This window comes from Mustela nivalis (assembly GCF_964662115.1).
Source record: "Mustela nivalis genome assembly, chromosome: 9".
Lineage (NCBI taxonomy): Eukaryota > Metazoa > Chordata > Mammalia > Carnivora > Mustelidae > Mustela > Mustela nivalis.
Genome location: NC_139028.1, coordinates 112,978,979 through 112,990,101, shown reverse-complemented (window position 1 = coordinate 112,990,101; position 11,123 = coordinate 112,978,979). Strand labels below are relative to the sequence as shown.

The 11,123-nt window shown below is 44.8% G+C and overlaps 1 pseudogene across 1 annotated transcript; it reads right to left on the bottom strand.

The window, feature by feature from the left end:
• Positions 1 to 1,909: 1,909 nt before the first annotated feature.
• Positions 1,910 to 5,414, bottom strand: LOC309841308 (nucleoside diphosphate kinase A pseudogene; annotated as a pseudogene). The gene is made up of 2 exons: positions 4,806 to 5,414; positions 1,910 to 1,953 (listed from the first exon to the last, which is right to left on the bottom strand). The product of its transcript is annotated as a nucleoside diphosphate kinase A pseudogene (transcript).
• Between the last annotated feature and the right edge of the window lie 5,709 nt (positions 5,415 to 11,123).

Genomic DNA, 11,123 nt, shown 5'->3' with positions numbered 1-11,123 from the left:
AGCCTCTGCCTTCAGCTCAGGTCATGATCTCAGGGTCCTGGGATCCAGCTCCACATGGGTCTCTCTGCTCGGCGGGGAGACTGCTTCCTCTCACTCTCTGTCTGCCCCCCTGCCTACTTGTGATCTCTGCCTTTCTCTTTCTCTCTCTGTGTCAAATAAATAAATAAAATATTTTAAAAAATATTTTGTTTTTACATAGTTTCTGCACCTCACATGGGGCTTGAACCCACATCCCCAAGATCAAGAGTCAAATGCTCTACAGCCAGGCGCCCCAGCATCATGTATACTTTTAAATGGCCCATGCACTGGAAGGCAGTAAAGCATGATGGTTAGAGAACTTGAGCTCCAATGCCAGACAGGATAGGATTCATATCCCAGCTCATGTCCTACTACTTCCTAGGTCAACTTCTTCAAGGCTCTGTTTCTCATCTGAAAGATGGGAATTGAAAAATGTACCACATTCCACCCAATGTATATGTATGTATGTGTATACATATCCATATATCCATGTATATAAAATATCTTATATATTATGGAAAGACATCTGTTCATCTAAAGATATGAGCAAGAATGTTTCTATCAGCAATATTCATAGTGGTAGAAAACTTGAAACAACTCAAATGCCCCATCAGCAGTAGAATGAATAAATTGCGGAATTTTATTTTTAAGATTTTATTTATTTATTTGACAGAGAGAGACACAGCGAGAGAGGGAACACAAGCAGGGGAAGTGGCAGGCAGAGGAAGAAACAGGCTTCCTGCTGAGCAGGGAGCGTGATGTGGGGCTCAATCCCAGGACTCTGGGATCATGACCTGAGCTGAAGGCAGCCGCTTAATGACCGAGCCACTCAGGCGACCCTAAATTGTGGAATGTTCTACACGAGGTAATGCTACATGGCAACAAGGGTAAATAAACCACAACCATCTAGAACAATATGAATAAACTTCACAAACATAATGTTGGGCTATAGAAGCCAGACACAAAAGAGAAGACAGTTTGTATGATCCATTTATATAAATAAAGTATAGAAGTAGGAACAAAGTAATCTGTGCTGTCAAAAGTCAAGGCAGTGGTTACAATTGGAGGGTAGCACCTGGAAGGGGAGATGAAAGGCCTTCTTGGGTGATGATAATGTTCTATTTCTTTTTTTTTTTTTTTTAAAGATTTATTTATTTATTTGACAGAGAGAGATTACAAGTAGGCAGAGAGGCAGGCAGAGAGAGAGAGAGGAGGAAGCAGGCTCCCTGCTGAGCAGAGAGCCCGATGCGGGACTCGATCCCAGGACCCTGAGATCATGACCTGAGCCGAAGGTAGCGGCTTAACCCACTGAGCCACCCAGGCGCCCGATAATGTTCTATTTCTTGATCTTTGTTTTGGTTCGATGTATGAAATGGATTCACTGTATGAAACTTCATTAAGCTGTACATTTATGATCTGTGCTCTTCATTACATCTGATAGACTTCAGTAAAAAGAGGCTAAATGTAAGGAGGATATCACAGTCTCTGACACATAGTAAGTGCTCAATAAATGTTAGTGATCGTGAAGGAATGAGTGAAAGGACCCACATGGCTGTCCAGTGAAATCCATTAACAATCAGAACCATGGACAGATCAGAATCTGCTCTCAAGGAAAGCTAAAGGGGAAGAAACTGATCTTGGGTCAAAAGGACTGCAAGCAGGAGAGAACCTGAGACCTTTCCTCTTGGATTAGTGGTTCAGTGCCTTTTGGAGGGCATCCTACAATGCAGAAAGAAGACTATTGCTAGGGGACTGTGGGTATCTCTGTGTGCGCTCATGCAGCATTTCATTCCATTTTGAAAGGTCTGCAGCCCATTGTTTTTCTACACCAGTGAATACTGAAATCTCCCTGGAGAGGTCATTCCTAGATCTAGCATATTCAATGGCTTGCTCAAGCTCTGCAGGCTTTGTTCACTGTCTTGGGCTTGTGTCTACCTGGTTAGGGGAGATAGGGAAGAGACCCTAGGGCAAAGATAACCAACGAAAGAGATCTTCTCTCAGTCAAGCCCAGGTTCTATGAAGAAAGGTATATTTTGGAGCGCCTGGGTGGCTCAGTCATTAAGCATCTGCCTTCGGCTCAGGTCGTGATCCCCAGGGTCCTGGGATGGAGACCCACACTGGGCTCCCTGCTTGGCAGGAAGCCTGCTTTGCCCCTCTCCCACGCCCCCTGCTTGTGTTCCCTCTCTCACTGTGTCTCTCCCTGTCAAATAAATAAAATTTAAAAAAAAATAAGAAAGGCATTTTTTGTTATCAATCTAATGCTTTATTTGATAGTGAGTTCCCATTACTAGGAATATCCACACAGAGGCTGCACAACTGCTTGTCAGGATATTGCAAGGAGAACCCCTGCAAAATGAAAAACTTAACCTAGGTGACTGCCAAGGGCATCCCAAAGCTAAAATTCTCTTATTTAATTCAACACAACATTTTCTTAAAGGCATGAACTTCTTCTCTATCCATTACCCACCCCCCATCAGAACTTTTCTTTTTTCCTAAGGATTAAAATATTTCATGTTCAGTAGGAACTTTGAAAAGTGTGTATGTGTGTGTTGGGGGGGTATCCATACCATTGAATATTACTCAGCAATAAAAAGGAATGAACTACAGATACACTTAACAACTTTGATGGATCTCAAGGCATTATGCTGAATGAAAAAGGCCAAATCTCAAAAGGCCACACACTGCATGATCTCACTTATGGAACACTTGAAAAATGAGGAAATTATAGAGATGGAACACAGATTAGTGGTTGCAAAGGGTTAGGGATGGTTGGGGAGGAGATGGGTGTGGCTATAAAGGGTTGCATCTTTGAGGTGATAGAACAATTCTGTACCTTGCATGTGGTCATTACATGAATTCACACACCTGATAAAATGATTCTGAACTATACATGTGCTTTATAGCAATGACACTTCTCTGGTTTTAATATTGTACAAGGTCAGGTAAGATCTAATCATTGAGGACAACGGATGAAACGTGTAATACCTCTTTGGGCTGCCTTTGCAATTTCTTGTGAATCTATAATTATTTATAAAAATACTCAAAATAAAGGGCACCTGGGTGGCTCAGTGGGTTAAAACCTCTGCCTTCGGCTCAGGGCTCAGGTCATGATCCCAGCATTCTGGGATCGAGCCCCATATCTGGCTCTCTTCTCAGCAGGGAGCCTGCTACCCCTCTCTCTCTGCCTGCCTCCCTGCTTACTTGTGATCTCTGTCTGTCAAATAAACAAATAAAATCTTTAAAAAAATAAATAAACAAAATAAAATTTATTAATATAAAAAGCTTTTAGAGCAGAGCAAAGCCCACTGTTGACATTTTAGCCTATTTCCTATGAATTATTTTCTTTACACAGTTAGGATCCTATTGTATATAAATTTTGCATCCTGAAATTGTTTTCTTTTTTTTTTTTTTAAGATTTTATTTATTTATTTATTTGACAGACATCACAAGTAGGCAGAGAGGCAGGCAGAGAGAGAGGAAGGGAAGCAGGCTCCCTACTGAGCAGAGAGCCCAGTGCAGGCCTTGATCTCAGGATCCTGGGATTATGACCTGAGCTGAAGGCAGAGGCTTTAACCCACTGGGCCAACCAGGCGCCCCTGAAATTTTTTTCTTAATAGAATAGCAAAGGCATTAAAAAAAAACAAAAAAGAATAGCATAGGCATTTCCTATATCATTAACTACTCTACTAATACAATCACTGTAATAGTTATGCTCATCACTTGGAAAAATGGATAAATAAACTGTAATACATTTATACAATAAAATATTACCCAGTGATCAAAAGGAACAAAATGCACCAATATGGATAAATTTCACAAACATTATGCTGAGTGGAAGAAGCCTTACACAAATAGTATACACTCTATGCTTTCATTTATATAAAGTTCTAAAACAAGCAAACAATCCATAATGGGTAAAAATTAGGATAGTAGTAATCTGTGGGGGTGGTGGTAGAAATGAGGGCAGAGATTGCCTGGGCAGGGGCATGAGGGAACTTTCTGGTAATGGTCCATATCTTGATAGGGATTTGTGTTACTCAGGTGTATGCATTTGTTAAGATGAAGCAAATGCCTACGATGTAGGCATTTCATTCGTGTAAATTTTATCTCAGAAGAAAAAACTCATAAGTCAGTATGATTTCTATTTAATGAAGTGCATGCAGCAGGATCCATGGGAAGTATACCGATATCTGCAACTTCTTTGAAATTCTCAAAATTAAATTAAATTAGAATGATTAAATTAATGATTAGATTAATGATAGTCTGGGGAGATAGGTGTACGACTTTTCTATATGTTTGAAGATTTTCATTATATATATAAATATATATATATTTTAAAATTTAGACAAAAGTCACTGGAATCCTTGGTACAGATGCAGAGTGCCCCCCAGCAATGTGATTCCCTGGGCTAGGCCTGGGACCAGTGTCTCGATCATGTTCTTTGGAGGATTCTTGGCACACCTGAACTTCTAAAGGGGCCCAGCTAGGTCCAAACACAAAGCCTCTCCAAGGATCAGCCTTCTAAAGGGGTCTTTCTGGAGTCTCTCTCACCTCCTTGCTGGGGTTCTCTGCTTCTGTCCTATGGCTAACACCACCAGCAGAAACCAACTCTCCCCACTAAATTCACAAAGGCCTCCAGGGTCTAAGCTGAGCCCAGAACGATTCTCTTTTCAGGGTGGTAGTGGGAGGAATAAAACATTCTAATCTGATGGTAGCACGTAATACTGAACAGGGTGCACTCCCTGTTGCCCTCCAGATTAAACTAACTGGTTCTGCTAAAGCCTGACCCCCTGGCCATGAGAGGGAAAGGAAACAGAGTGGGCAAAGTGCTGAGGTCTGCTCTCTCCTCACTCATGGATCTGGTTCTGCGCACAGCTCTTCTAATCTACCAGCTCTTCAGGCCAAAATCACAAGCCAGTCTCCTTCTCTGCACTCTATATGGAATCGCTGTCATGGGTAATGTTCCTGACAACCTGGAGGCAAAAACCCCCATGGATGGTCCCAGGCTTGGAGTAAGAAGGGTTGGTCTCCCAGAGCATCACTTGGTCCGTCTTCACATTCAGCCCCTTATGGGCCATGGCAACCACAGGCCCTGATCTCAAGTATGTCACCAGGCCGGCACAAAGAAAGGACAGTCTTCAGCTCAATGTCGTGTTCCTTGAGAAAGTCTTCTGAAGCCTGGATTCTTTTCATAGCAATGGGGAGGAATCCCTTTTGCTCAAAACATTCATAATCTCTCCCAAGAGGCTGCACTGGACTCCATCAGGCTTGATGGCAGTGAAGGCGTGTTCACTGTTGCCCTTGGACCTGGGGATAGACAGCCCACCGGTTGCAACTCCATCTGGGGCAGCCGGCACTGGAGGAGCCCAGAAGGATTCTGAGGCCTCTTTGAGCATACCTAGCCCAATCCGTTGCATCCCTGAGCACTACAAGTCTCCCGCTTGGGTATTTCACAGCCTTTCAGAGAACCCAGCCACCCAACAACACAAAGAAGGAGAAAAAAAAAATTGGCCAATCAAATGAGAGTTTCCCTTAGGAAACCTCCTTGGTCCTACCCACAGGGCTGCCTGTCTGTGCCAGTTTTCCCTGTGGCCCCACCAGGCCAGTCTCTGGCCTCCAGCCTCCCCCAGCTGAGGGCTGAGGACTATCACCTGGCTCTGGTAATTGACCTGGGAAGCCCAAAGGGAGGTGGCAGGGACTCCGGGGAGGGGGAGCCCCAGGTGCTGCAGGAAGTGGAGTTGTTAATGAACGGGCTCCTTCCCACCCTGGGAGAGGTAGATGGGGAGCTGCAGAGGCCCAGGAAGCAGCAGCCCTTAAAGGAGACAAGACCCCTTTCTGACCCTATTAGAAAGAGCCGTGTTATATCCCAGGCTTCCTCACAGGTCACACCCAGGATTTGTTCTGTCCTCTGGGGCTCGATGGTGGAACTACTCAGCGGGAGAGAAGCCTGTTAAGGAACCCATGTGACCAGGGTTCCTCTGAGAAGCCTTAGGGAGTCCCTGGAAGCAACAGACCAGGAGAGGGCACTCGAATGCCCAGCTCCAGCTCCAAAGGCTGGAACAGGAGCAAGACTAAGGAAATTCCAGGAAGGAATCCTCTGAAGGGTTAGGTGGTCAGATGGCTATGATAAGAAGCAGAAACGAGGGCCTCTTGATAATGCCTGGCCCACGGCTTGGCTATGAGAGGCACGTGAATTGTAATCACAGCCACATCGAAGGTTCCCCGAGTGTGGTCTTCCCCAGCAGCATCGTGATTGCCTGGGAACTTTGCATGTTCAATATGCACGTTTTCAGCACCCCCCCCCCCCGCCACCGCCTTCCAGACCTATAAATCAGAAACTGGGGGGGCTAATTGCAGCAATCCACAAGCCCTCTAGGTGATTCTGACGCGTGCTCAAATTTGAGGACTACTATGATCAGATTCTGGAGCTGGGCTGCCCCCAAAACTTCCTCCATTCACATTTGTCAAACATTTATTAGCACCTTCTATGAGTTGACGCAGCGTCGAGTATCATGAGGAGCCCAAAGTGGGACAAATTATATCTGCCACCCTCCAGGCAGACTGACTAGAAAGTGCAAAGCAGGGCAAAGAGCCGCAGGAAGGAGTCGATCTTTCTGGCTAGAGCGATCCGAGAGGACTTCCCAGAAGAGGAGGACTTTGAGATGGTCCTTGAAGGATGAGTTAGAATCAACAAAGTAGAAAAGGAAGGCACTTCTAAAACCAACATCTAACTTTTATTTTAAAATTTTATTTATTTATTTATGAGGGAGAGCGAGCGCACATAAGCAGGTGGGATGGGGCAGAGGGAGAGAGAGAATCTTAAACAGACTCTACACATAGAGTGCCATACGGGGCTTCATCTCAAGGTCGAGATCCTGACCTGAATGGAAATCCAGAGTTGGATGCGTAGCCCACTGAGCCCCACCAAAACCCTAGCTTTTATTTATTGATTGATTTTAAAGATTTTTATTTATTCACTTGAAAGAGAGAGAGCATGCACAGAAGGGACTGGAAGGGAGGCGAGGGGCAGAGGGAGAGGGGGAAGCAGGCTTCCCAAAGAGCAGGACCTGAGATCTGAGACCTCAGAGGCCTGAGATCATGGCCTAAGCCGAAGGCAAATGCTTAACCATCTGAGCCACCCAGGTGCCCCCCAAAACCTAGCTTTTAGAAACACCTTATAGATTTGGGGATACATTCACGTGCCTCAGCACAAGCTTCTCCATGATCCAGCCCCATCTCCTTCATTCACTCCATCTCCTGCCATTCCACACCTCTATCCAAGTAAAACTGAGCTTCTCACCGAAGTGCACACACAACATGCTATTTTTTATCTCTGGGTCTTTTGTCCCTCTGCCTGGAATGCCCTCTTTGTGTCTCTTAGCCCAACAGCCACACATCCTTCAGGACCCCTTTTTGGTCTTTCCTCTTCCAGGAAGCCCTCTCGACTCCTAGCTGGTTAAGAATCATCCTCCCTGGGGGGAGGCGGGGGGGTGCCTTGGTGGGTCAGCTGCCTTTGGCTCAGGTCATGATCTCAGGGTCCTGGGATTGAGTCCCATGTTGGGCCCCTGGCTCAGCAGGGAGTCTGCTTCTCCTTCTGCCTGCTGCTCCCCCCTGCTTGTGAGCTCACTTTCTCTCACAAATAAGTAAATAAAAAATATATTTTTTAAAAGTAAAAAGCTGCTTTTTGTTAATCCCCCTGTTAGAATGAGAACCTACTGGGAGTAGGAATCTTCTTCAACTTTGTGACCCTAGAGCCTAGCACAGTGCCTGGCATGCAGAGTGCATTGCAATAAATAGTCATTTAGCAAAGAAAAGAAGATGTTAAATAGGAGATCCAGGGGAAAAACCATGGCAGGAACGATATAGAGTCTCACAAGGGGCACGTCCTGAAGGCAAAGGCACAAAATGTTTTCCTCTCTCTAAAGCATGGAACAGACAAGACCGTGCTCAGCCACCAGGAGCCTCTAGCCACCTGCTTGCTGGCTGGACAGATCTAGCCTATGTGCTCTGACTCCTATTATCATGTGCCGAGCACTGCTGCTAAAATGTTCCAGTCTGCCAGGCCATGTGTGAATCCATAGAAGTCTCTCTAGCACTGTGGATCGGTTTATGAGTTGCAGTACAAGTTTATTAATTCTCAAGAATCCCAAGAATATATCAAAAGATGCTCAACATCATTAGTCATGAGGGAAATGCAAATTAGATCTACAATTAGATACCACAAACATCTATAAGAATGCCCCCCCCCAAATTAAAACAGAAAATGGACAGCGATTCACAGACCTGTACCCCTGGGGATAAAAATATATGTTTATAAAAAATAAAAAAAATAAAAAATAAACAGAAAATGGACAAGGACACATGGCAACCCAAACTCTCATACTCTGCAGATGAGAATGCAAACCAGTTCAGCCACTCTGGAAAACAGTTTAGTAGTTTCTTACAAAGTCAAACATACACTGGCCGTACAACCCAGCGACCCCCATTCTCAGTATCTGTTGAGAAATATGAAGCCTTTTAAGGTCATACGACAACTGGGATGTCGATCCTTATAGAAGCTCTATTTGAAATTCCCCCAAATGGAAAACAACCCAAATGTCCAACAATGGGCAAATAATTAAAAAGTGGTGAAATATCCACACAATTGGATATATCTTGGCAATAAAAAGGAATGAGCTACCGAGATATACAACATTCAAAAATCTGAATGTATCACTCAGAGAAAGAGTGAGAAAAAGCCCAATACCGAAAGGCTACCTATTGGAGAATCCATGTACATGACACACTGGAAGAGGCAAAACCAGGAGTGGAGAACAGCTTGTCAGTGGTTGGGGTGGAAGGGGGGATTTGACTACAAAGGGGTAACCTGCGGTAAATTTTGGAGTGACAAAACCGTTCTTTATTCTGATCTATCCTTGAATCTATGCGTATGTTAAAAAAATCATAGACTTGGGGCCCTGGGTTAAGCGACTGCCTTCAGCTCAGGTCACGATCTCAGAGTCCTGGGATCGAGTTCCACATCGGGCTTCCTGCTCGATAGGAAGCCTGATTCTCCCTCTCCTGCTCCCCTGCTTGTGTTCCCTCTCTAGCTGTGTCTCTCTCTCTGTCAAATAAATAAATAAAACCTTAAAAAAGATCATAGACATATACACCAACAACAGTAAATTGTACTACATGTAATTTTAAAAAATGTAATACTAGTTTTGGGGTGCCTGGGTGGCTCAGATGGTTGTATCGGCTTTTGGCTCCAGTCATAATCTCCGGGCCTTGCCATCTATCTGCCAGGGAGTCTGCTTCTTCCTCTTCCTCTGCCTCTCGCCCCTGCTCAAACTTCCTGTCTCTGTCTCAAATGAATAAATAAAATCTTTTTTAAAAATTAAAAAATAATAAATAATAATAAAAAATGTAATACCAGTTTCAAGTAAAGAAGAATCCCAAGGGACAAGGCAGTCCTCGGGCCCACAAGGGGCTCCCTTCCCATTGTCTTGTCTGCAGCGACCAGTGTCACAGTGTCTGTGTCCCCTCCAGCTCTTTAGGCAAGGTCAGTGGGTCATACAGCCCTCCTGGCTGGCTCACGATAGCAAGCTACAATCCTCCGGTATAGTTTGATCTCATGGTCATCTCCATAAAGACAGCTAATTTTGTCTTCTTCCGTTATGGACCCTCAGCCAGAGCCCCAGTGAAAGGAGCCTGGCCTCATCACAAAAGATGGTACCCAACCATGGGATTGGTGCCCTCCTCAAACTGGAAAGAAATAACGTGGACCACCTGGGCTGGGAGGCCACCTCGGGTTCTCCAAGTGCTGCTGTCATGCCTCTACAGCAGTGTGTGCTTGTATCTGTCCCCTGGAAGACCATTCAGTCTTACTCATTCAAAGTGTTTGTGTGTTCCTTTTATTTCACTTGATACACTGAAATTGTTGATGACAGGAAGTTGGATGTTTGGTCATTTGGGGTTGCAATAAGACTTTTGGTTAGAATCCCTGGGTTTCTGCCTATTTCCCTCCAGTCCGGTTGAAACTAAAGTGTATTTGTGTCCACTGGTTGGTTATTTCCCCTGTCCATCACACCCGACCGGCTACCATCCTCCATAGGAAATTAGGTGCATCACACAAGTGGCCATTTAAGACTCATAACCTTGCCTACTATAATCTTAGCTACAAATAATATCAACGTAGGTAGATTACAAGTAAACAGAACAGGCACAGAACAGTTTTCTCCAGCCTCACCAGAATCCTGATTCCTTTACTCTGCATGGACCCCATCCCTTGCTCAAAAAAGGGTCTTTCTCTTGGTTCCCAAGCATGGATTGTGCAAGGGATATGTGCACAACAGATGCCAAAGGCTGTGCTGGCCTGGGACTCAAGTCTGACTGGCTTGGTCAACTTTTACTCTGTGCCAAGGAAGGTCAGAGTCACACATGTGTTAGTTTCAGTCCACATTATATTCAAGTTTTTCAATCAGTTGCCAACTTTTTTTAATTGAGAAATTTCCCGTGAAAATCAGATCTGGCATTACCAGGTCACACTTCCCACAAGCCCCACTTATTGGGACACTGCATAGCAGATGCCTTCTTAAGATGGAGCAGGTGCCCTCGTGAGACCAATTTTCGTCTTTCATCCGCCCTCCACCCACTCTTTTTCTTTCTTTTCCTGCCTCGCTTTTTCCAGGAATTTATGTGTACTACCCAATAGGAGGAGCTTAGTTTCCTGTGTACAAAAGATATACAAGAGTCAGCCTTCGAAGAGCTTACTATCTGGGCTTGTGGAATAGAGCTTTTAGGAGGGGGTGGGGGAGACATTCCAAGCAGAGGCACAGCAAGAGCGTGAAGAGGAAGGCAGAAGAATGCAGGAGAACTATAGGTATGAGCTGGGACTGCGATCATGGTCCATCCGTGATCAGGAACGCAGCAAACCCAGCCCTCCTACCCCTCCAGTGATGTGGGGCCAAATCGCTTAATAATTCACAACATGGTCAGAATTTGATCAGCAGGAAGTGGAAGGGAAGGTGCTGGACTTTGAAATCAGAGATCCCTGTTCGTGTTCTTGCACCTCCACAAGTCGCTCCCATTCCCAGGCCTCTTTAAAATTAAGATATTAACAGCTT